Source organism: Herpailurus yagouaroundi, unplaced genomic scaffold (genome assembly GCF_014898765.1).
Source record: "Herpailurus yagouaroundi ecotype Mexico unplaced genomic scaffold, PumYag 566, whole genome shotgun sequence".
Lineage (NCBI taxonomy): Eukaryota > Metazoa > Chordata > Mammalia > Carnivora > Felidae > Herpailurus > Herpailurus yagouaroundi.
Window position 1 is genome coordinate 1,513,127 of NW_024412783.1, and position 8,472 is coordinate 1,521,598.

Here is an 8,472-nt window from a genome sequence, read left to right on the forward strand (position 1 = left end):
AGATGTAGTATGTGTATGCGTGTATCTATAATGGAATGTTACTCAGAGATTAAAGAAAATGAAATCTTGCCATTTGCAACAATGTGGATGGAACTAGAGTGTATTACACTAAGTGAAATAAGTCAACCAGAGAAAGACAAATATCACATGATTTCACTCATATGTGGAATTTAAGAAATAAAACAGATTAACATATGGGAAGGGAAGGAAAAATAAGATAACAACAGAGAAGGAGCAAACCATAAGACACTCTTGAATACTGAGAAAGGGTTGGGGGTTGCTGGAGGGGAGATGGGTGGGGGGGTGGGGGGATGGGCTGTGTGGGTTTGGGCATTGGGGAGAGCACTTATTGGGATGGGCACTAGGGGTTGTGTGTAGGTGACGAATCACTGGGTTATACTGTATATTGACTAACTTGAATTTAAATAAATAAAGTTCAAAACATATGCTCAAATAGCTTAAGGAAGTCATAGGTAGACACACAACTAAAGTAAATCCAAATAATGAAGCATCATCAAATAGATATCAATGTATGTATTGAAATTTTTTAAATGAAATTAAGTACAATTTATGGAGTTTAAATTTACTAGGGTGTTTCATCAACAGATTTGAGCAGGCAAAAGAAAGAACCAGTAAAACTGAAGAGAAAACAATCAATTATAAATTCTCAAACAGAAAAGAGAGAAATAAATAATCTCAGAAAGCAGAACACCAACCAATTAAGCATATTAAACATAATGAATGGGAGTTCAGACGGTTACAAGAATGAGGAAAGAATAGCAACAACATTTGAAAAATTGGGGCTCCTGGGTGGCTCAGTCGGTTGAGCGTCCGGCTTCGGCTCAGGTCATGATCACGCGATTCCTGAGTTCAAGCCCGGTGTCGGGCTCTGTGCTGACAGCTCAGAGCCTGGAGCCTGTTTCAGATTCTGTGTCTCCCTCTCTCTCTGACCCTCCCCTGTTCATGCTCTGTCTCTCCCTGTCTCAAAAATAAATAAACGTTAAAAAAAAAATTAAAAAAAAAAAAAGAAAGAAAAACTAATGGCTGAACACTTTCCAAACTGGTGAATGACATGAATCTACACATCAGAAAAAATCAATGATCTGTAAACAGGATAAAGTACAGACACTCACAGTTAGACACATTATAATCAAACCATGATAAGCCAAAAACAGAGACTACAGAAAGCTGCAAAAGAGAAGCAACTAATATATGCAACTAATATATGATTATCACTTACAATAATAGCAGATTTCTCATCAGAAATGATAGTCAAGTGCAGTGAGATAATGTATGCAAAGTGCCTAAAAAAGATTTTTCACCCAAGAATACTATAGCTGGCAAACTATTCTTCAAAATGAAAAACACTTATTTCCATACACACACATCCTGAGGACTTTTAATGCTTGTAGATCTTCCCTACAAAAGTGCTAATAAAATTCCTTTTGATGAAATGAAAGGGCACTTTATGGTCGCTTGAATATGTACAAAGAAATAAAGGTAACTACATGGGTAAATACAAAAAAAAAATTCAAAGATACGTGGTTTGCAAATATTTTTTCATTCTGTATCTTATCCTGTTAACAAGGTCTTCTGAAGAATGAATTTTTAATTTTGACAAGGTCTGATTTAATGATGTTTTCTTGGGGAACCTGGGTGGCTCAGATGGTTAAGCATCAAACTTCAGCTCATGTCAGGATCTCACAGTTCGTTAGCCTGAGCCTTGTGTAGGGATTTGTGTTTACAGTGCAGAGCCTGGAGCCTGCTTCGGATTCTTGGTCTCCCTCTCTCTCTGCCCCTCCCCATCCATGCTCTGTCTCTCTTCCTTTCAAAAATAAATAAACATTTAAAAAAATGATGCTTTCTTTTATAGATTACACTTTTGCTGTCATTTCTAAGAACTCTTCACTAAGCTCTAAGTCCTGAGGATGTTCTCCAGCTATAAAGTTTTATATGTATTATAGGGGCGCCTGGGTGGCGCAGTAGGTTGAGCCTCCGACTTCAGCCAGGTCATGATCTCGCGGTCCGGGAGTTCGAGCCCCGCATCAGGCTCTGGGCTGATGGCTCAGAGCCTGGAGCCTGTTTCCGATTCTGTGTCTCCCTCTCTCTCTGCCCCTCCCCCGTTCATGCTCTGTCTCTCTCTGTCCCAAAAATAAATAAATGTAAAAAAAAAAAATAAAATAAAAATAAAGTTTTATATGTATTATATTATATGTAATATGTTATATTATAGTTTTATATGTAATATTTAAGTCTGTGATTCAAATAAATAAATAAATAAACCTGTGACTCATGTTGAGCCGATTTCTGTGTAAAATGTGAGCAGTTTCTCAAATAAAGTGTGTTCACCTACTAATAAATTTTATATACCCTTGGTACAAAAATTAGCATATTGGGGCACCTGGGTGTCTCAGTCATTTGGGCCTCTGACATCGGCTCAGGTCATGGTTTCACAATTCATGGGTTTAAGCCCCGTGTCAGGTTCTATGCTAACAGCTCAGAGCCTGAAGCCTGCTTCAGGTTCTGGGTCTACCTGTCTCTCTGCCTCTGTCCCACTTGCGCTCCGACACTCTCTCTCTCTCTCAAAAATGAATAAACATTAAAATTTTTTTTAAAAAAAGAAAAATTAGTATATGCATAAAATTACAACAAAGAAAATTAAGGATTTTCATAATCTTACCACTTACAGAAAATTATTTTTAAAAAATCATAAAATTTACATTTAGATGTATGTCCTTTCCACTTTCTTTTTCCTTTTTTCTTAGATATGTTTGGATCCCTTCCATTTCCTTTTGAAGATGAGGAAAAGTTTTAAAATGAAACTCACAGGTTAGATAGAATTTCATTCTCTTTCATCTTCATCCTTTGACCAGTTTTACCATTAGAAAACTAATGTTTAGAGAGGGTAAACAACTTGCCTTCAATGTGACCACTAACCTAGCCATCATTTACTGTGCCTTGTTCCATACTGGGCTAAATTACAAAACAAAAACAAAAGCAAAAGCAAAAACAAAAACAAAACAAGACAAGACAAAACACAACACAACACAACACAACACAACAAAACAAAACAAAAAAAGACCAACTACTAGAGCACAGTAAAGCAAAGGTAAAATTATTCGTCCAAGGTTTGGGGCTGTCTGGGAAGCCAGGTTCTAAATAACAGGGAAAGAGAGGTATCTTAGTGCAGCCCTGGCCTGGAGGTCTAGACAGATGCCCAAGGAGAAATGAATACTTATATAAACAATAAATTAGGCATGGAGGCTCAGAATATTATACAGACTTTAAGAAGATAGACTTTAAATGTGATTTAAATGTTTAAAAAATTTTTTAATGTTTATTCATTTTTGAAAGAGAGACAGAGTACAAGCTGGGAGGGGCAGAGAGAGGGAGACACAGAACCTGAAGCAGGCTCTAGGCTTGGAGCTGTCAGCACAGAGCCCCACACAGGGTTCAAACCCACTAATGGAGAGATCATGACCTGAGCCAAAGTCAGACACTTAACCGACTGAGCCACCTAGGTTCCCATAAATGTTTTTATTATTAAAATATATTTTTCCACAGGCATTACAATAGAAAATTGGGCAATGAAAATTTCTAGAATAAAACTTTTAAAAAGAAGCTATAAAAGATATTTTGGGGACAACTGGGGTAAATTTGAATGTGAACTGGCATATGATGATATGTTAATATTGACTTTCTTAGGTGTGACTTTGAATAGCCTAATGATGTCTACAACTTTCACACGGTCGGAAGGCTGGGGATGCAATAGAGAAAAAAAAGAATGCAGCAAAATATTAACTAATGTATTTACATAGAACACCGGTGTTTATTGTCTCATTATTTTAATTATTCACCATATTTTCAAAATTAAAAGATGTTGGAACAGGTTGGAGAGAATTACCAGACTTTCTTCCATAGCAACAGTTGCCTGAGTTGTTGTGAGGAGCTAACAGCCTCCTGAACAGCTCCTCTATGTTACATGTACTGTTCTAAAGGCCTTTTGGACAGCTAGAGGGACTTTTTAACCCTAGGAATATGGCGGTATCATTTATTGCTACCTGCATCTCTAAGTATAGGAGAACAATGCCAGACACAGTCTTCGCTCATTAACCGTAGTAACTTTCACTTCTCATAATGACTTTTGGCCAAAAGAGTCACCTGGTATACAGCGAAGTTTTGAAGTGGAAAGAAAAAAAAGACCTTTCCCTGACCGGGAATCGAACCCGGGCCGCGGCGGTGAGAGCGCCGAATCCTAACCACTAGACCACCAGGGAACGCCTAACAGCAGCGTTTGCAATGGGCTATACTAAATATGTGATGTATGACGTAAGTTGAGAGCATCAGTATGATTGGATACTTTTCAAGCGATTAAACTTTTTCCCTCGCCTAATAGCAGCGCTTCCGCCACCACAGATCCGGAAAACCGGAGGAGGACAGCGGCGATGTGAGAGTCAGAGTACTACTGCTTTCTCAGAAAAGAAACCTCCAGCAGTCACTGGGAAGGTGTTGGGGTCCTTTAAGGAAGGAAACAAAACGCATGTGTCAGAAGTGGGATTCGAACCCACGCCTCTATTCAGAGACCAGAACGCCCGCAGGGAAGGTGAGCACCTTGAGTCTGGCGCCTTAGACCACTCGGCCATCCTGACACCCGGAGAGATCGTTGCCCATGTAGAGTCCACTTCCTGTCTGGGCCTGCGGCGCTGCCCCGCCCCCCAACACCCAGGCTGCAGACAATCTTCCTGCCTGCCGCTTGCCTGGAATTCTGAACAATGCCTGGTCTGTTTTGCACCTGGGAATGTCTAACCTCCATCTCCTCGGCAGGGAATCGAACCAGTCGAACCAGGGGCAAATGCAATCTCACTAGAAAACTAGAGGGGTTCGTGACCACTGCGCAGGCGTCCTACTCAGCAAAGGCAGGAAACTAGTAGCAAAGGCAAAGAGCATGAGCCAGGCTGCTGCCCACCACGGCGACCTGCCACTCATCCCTGCCCTTCGTTGGTGAAACTCTTGCTAGTTAATACATGGAAAGCACGTGGAAATATACTTGCCAAAGAGTAAGTGGCAAGTGATTGCTGATGCTGTTGTTTTTATTATTAGGTATTTCTGCCCTACTGTCCCTGCCAAACCCATCCTTCAAGATCACTCCTCCTCCTCCGCCAAGTCGCACAGCCATGGTTAGAGATAAAGGAGAAACAGTGTTAAAGAAAAAGATCATTCTATTAAAGAATATATATATATATATATATATATATATATATATATATTGTTAAAGTACTGTAAGGAAGACTTTTTTTTTTTAATGTTTATTTACGTTTGAGAGAGAGAGAGCCAGAGTGCAAACAAGGGAGGGGCAGAGAGAGACAGAATCTGAAGAGTCTCCAGTCTGAGTTGTAAGCACAGAGCCCGACGCAGAGCTCCCAACTCACCAACTACAGGATCATGATCTGAGCTGAACTCAGATGCTTAACCAACTGAGCCACCCAGGAACCCCAAGAAGACCTTAAGGGCCATTATCATGATAGGTGCAGGTACTGCTGCCATGGGGTCTTGCAGTGGGTGGGAGAGAGATGGGACTCAATTCAGACTACAACAAAGAAAAGTGAATTTTATAGCTAAGGAACCAGGTGGGGATCAGTGGATAGAAAATTAGTAGGAGAAAATATCATCAAAGTTAAGGGGGGAATTCTATCTGAAATGGCCTGACAAGATTCTCGCTGAAGGAAGGCCAGAATGATAAGATCTCACATTGGGGATAGTAGAGGATGAGGAACCGCATTAGATATCCAGGATAATCAATATCAAGGATGAGAGATTCTGGCTAAACTTATTTAGCAGGAATCTTGCTAAAAGTGGACAATGAAGAGACAAACAGGGAAGTTCAAGTAAGACCTAGTAGAAAAAGAATTTAGGTGGGCAATTAACAAAACAGTGCAAAGACAGCTAGTGTGTTTTAGCAACCAAAGGGAAAGCCCAACTCCTCTGCTCCAGACTATATACCATTCACTCATCCATTCATTCGCTGAGACTTTATTGAGGGTCCACTGAAAATATAGCAATAAACAAACACGGAAAAGCCCTGCCCTGGAAAACTGACTGCACACGTGTCAAAATTTTATTCAGTTCATTAATGAGGAACTGCAAATGATGTTATAACCAATTCAAAGGAGATTTTGAAGAGTTTTAAAAATAATCAGTCAACCAAAGGAATGTTGAGAAAAGACTGCTAACAGATGGCAGGCAGGTTAATATCCTAAGGATAGGTAATAAACTGTGAGGTTTAAAGATATGATTTTTACTTTGGGGTAATTCTTTTTTTTTTTTTTTTTTACTAGAGAAAAATCAGAGGTATCTCTTGACAAATTTTATTTGTATTGATATAAACAGGAATCTCTGGCCTTGATCTCAGAAAGAAACCATTTGCATTGCTATCAGTTTTCACCTGCAGATTTATAAAATAGCCAAGTCAATCAAAGGTGCCCATGGAATCAATTATTCCCCCAAAGGTCTGCTAACCAATGCTAAGCACTCCACTATGAGTACACCTAGCATCTAAAAGTACAAGAGTTGGACAGTAAAGCAGTCAAAACAGATTTTATTCAGGAACTATTACAGTAGAGGATATGAAACTTCATATAGAACTGGGCTCAATTCTAAATACAGCAAGGACAAGCAAGGATTTGAGTCAAGGAGTAGAATGAGAGTCAGTGGATGGAAAATGATTGAGAAGAGACAAGAGTACAGAGGTTTTTACTATACTGACCTAACAGGATGTCTGCTGAAGGCAGGCCAATCATGAGATATCACCTGGAGGATGGGGGGATGAGGAACTTGATTAGATATGGAGGGTGATCAGATACCAGGGTGCGGGATTCTTGATAAACTGACCTAACAAGATTATTAAAATTAGAATCTTCAGCTGTGGACAAACTAAGGTTCTGTGGCTCCAGTTTTCCTGTTCCCCACCCAGTCTGGACTACCAGGCAGCTACCTTTTGCGTTACAATGGCCTTGCAACAGGAGTGTGGATCCAGCTCAGCCCCAATGCCCATCTTGTCCCAAAGCACCAATTCTAGGGACTCTTCTCCAACGCCTGAGATTTATGGACCTGAAGAAAATTAATTCATCCTTGCAAATGTCATCTGTTGAGACACCTCACATGGAGACTATCTCTCATCTTCCTTCCTCCATGGATCTGCTTATTCAGGACAGCCCCAATTCTTTCACCGGTCCCAGACTAAAACTACTACCTGCTTCCATAGAGGAGAGGACAATGAAGAAGGAAGATACGGTCCAGGGCAAGAAACAGAAGATCAAAACAGTGTTCTCTCAGACCCAGCTATATGTACTCAATGATAGATTTCAGAGACAGAAATACCTCAGTCTCTAGCAGATGCAAGAACTTGCCAACATTCTGAAACTTAGCTATAAGCAGTTTAAGACCTGGTTCCAGAACCAGAGAATGAAATGTATGAGATGGCAGAAAAACAACTGTCCAAAGAATAGCAACAGTGTGACTCAGAACAGCTCAGCAACTACAGAATATACAGGCTTCTATTCCTATCACTGGGGATACCTGATGAACACTTTTGGAAATCTTCCAAAATGGAGAAACCAGACCTGGAACAGCCAGTCTTGGAGCAACCATTCCTGGAACAGTCGGAACAACTAGGAACAACCTGGAACCTGGAATAACCATCGGCTCCAAACTGTGAAGAGGAATCCCTGCAGCCCCAGATCCATTTCCAGCAAAATTCTTTCTAATGGGGAAAAAAAGTGTAAAAAATCAAACTTCTAAGCATTCTAGTATCCAGGAAATAATGGATTTATTCCCAAATTACTCTGTGAATATACATCCTGAAAATGTGTGACGATGAGTATATTATTCATTCTCACTTTGGGCAGTGGCTGCATTACTTTTCCTAGGACTTGTCTTTTAGAGTCCTATAACTCTGCCTTGATATTCTGTTTTTCTTTATGTTTATTGTGTCAATTGAGGAGGTATGATTGGACTCTAATTAAAAAGATTTCAGTAGCATTGGCTGCTACAGACATGATAAAAGATGTTTCTGTCTGTAGATACCTAGATATAATACTAGTTTGGGTATATTAGGCTCTAGAATCTAACCTCAAGAATAGAAAATAGTTGGGATGCCTGGGTGGTTCAGTTGGTTGCGTGTCCGACTTTGGCTCAGGTCATGATCTTATGATCTGTGAGTTCAAGCCCTGTGTCAGGCTCTGTGCCAACAGCTCGGAGCCTGGAGCCTGCCTTGTATTCTGTGTCTCCCTCTCTCTCTGCCCCTCCCCTGCTCATGCTCTGTCTCTCTCTGTCAAAAATAAATAAACATTAAAAAAATGTTTTAAAGAATAGAAACTAGAAATGCAGAGCTGTGTGATAAAGGATTATTTGTATTTTCTGAGATTGAGAGGTTTTATTTTTAATAACCTCAGTTGTTACAGTGAAGGGTTAAGC

At 40.0% G+C, this 8,472-nt stretch overlaps 2 non-coding genes and 1 pseudogene across 2 annotated transcripts; 1 reads left to right on the plus strand and 2 right to left on the minus strand.

Moving 5' to 3' along the window:
• Positions 1–4,205: 4,205 nt before the first annotated feature.
• On the minus strand, positions 4,206–4,277 carry TRNAE-CUC (transfer RNA glutamic acid (anticodon CUC)). The gene has a single exon. It is a non-coding gene; the product is annotated as a tRNA-Glu (tRNA).
• A 266-nt stretch (positions 4,278–4,543) lies between these two features.
• On the minus strand, positions 4,544–4,649 carry TRNAL-CAA (transfer RNA leucine (anticodon CAA)). Its single transcript has 2 exons — positions 4,612–4,649; positions 4,544–4,589 (listed from the first exon to the last, which is right to left on the minus strand). It is a non-coding gene; the product is annotated as a tRNA-Leu (tRNA).
• Positions 4,650–6,918: 2,269 nt separating this feature from the next.
• LOC121023614 (homeobox protein NANOGP8-like) lies at positions 6,919–7,863 on the plus strand (annotated as a pseudogene).
• Positions 7,864–8,472: the final 609 nt, after the last annotated feature.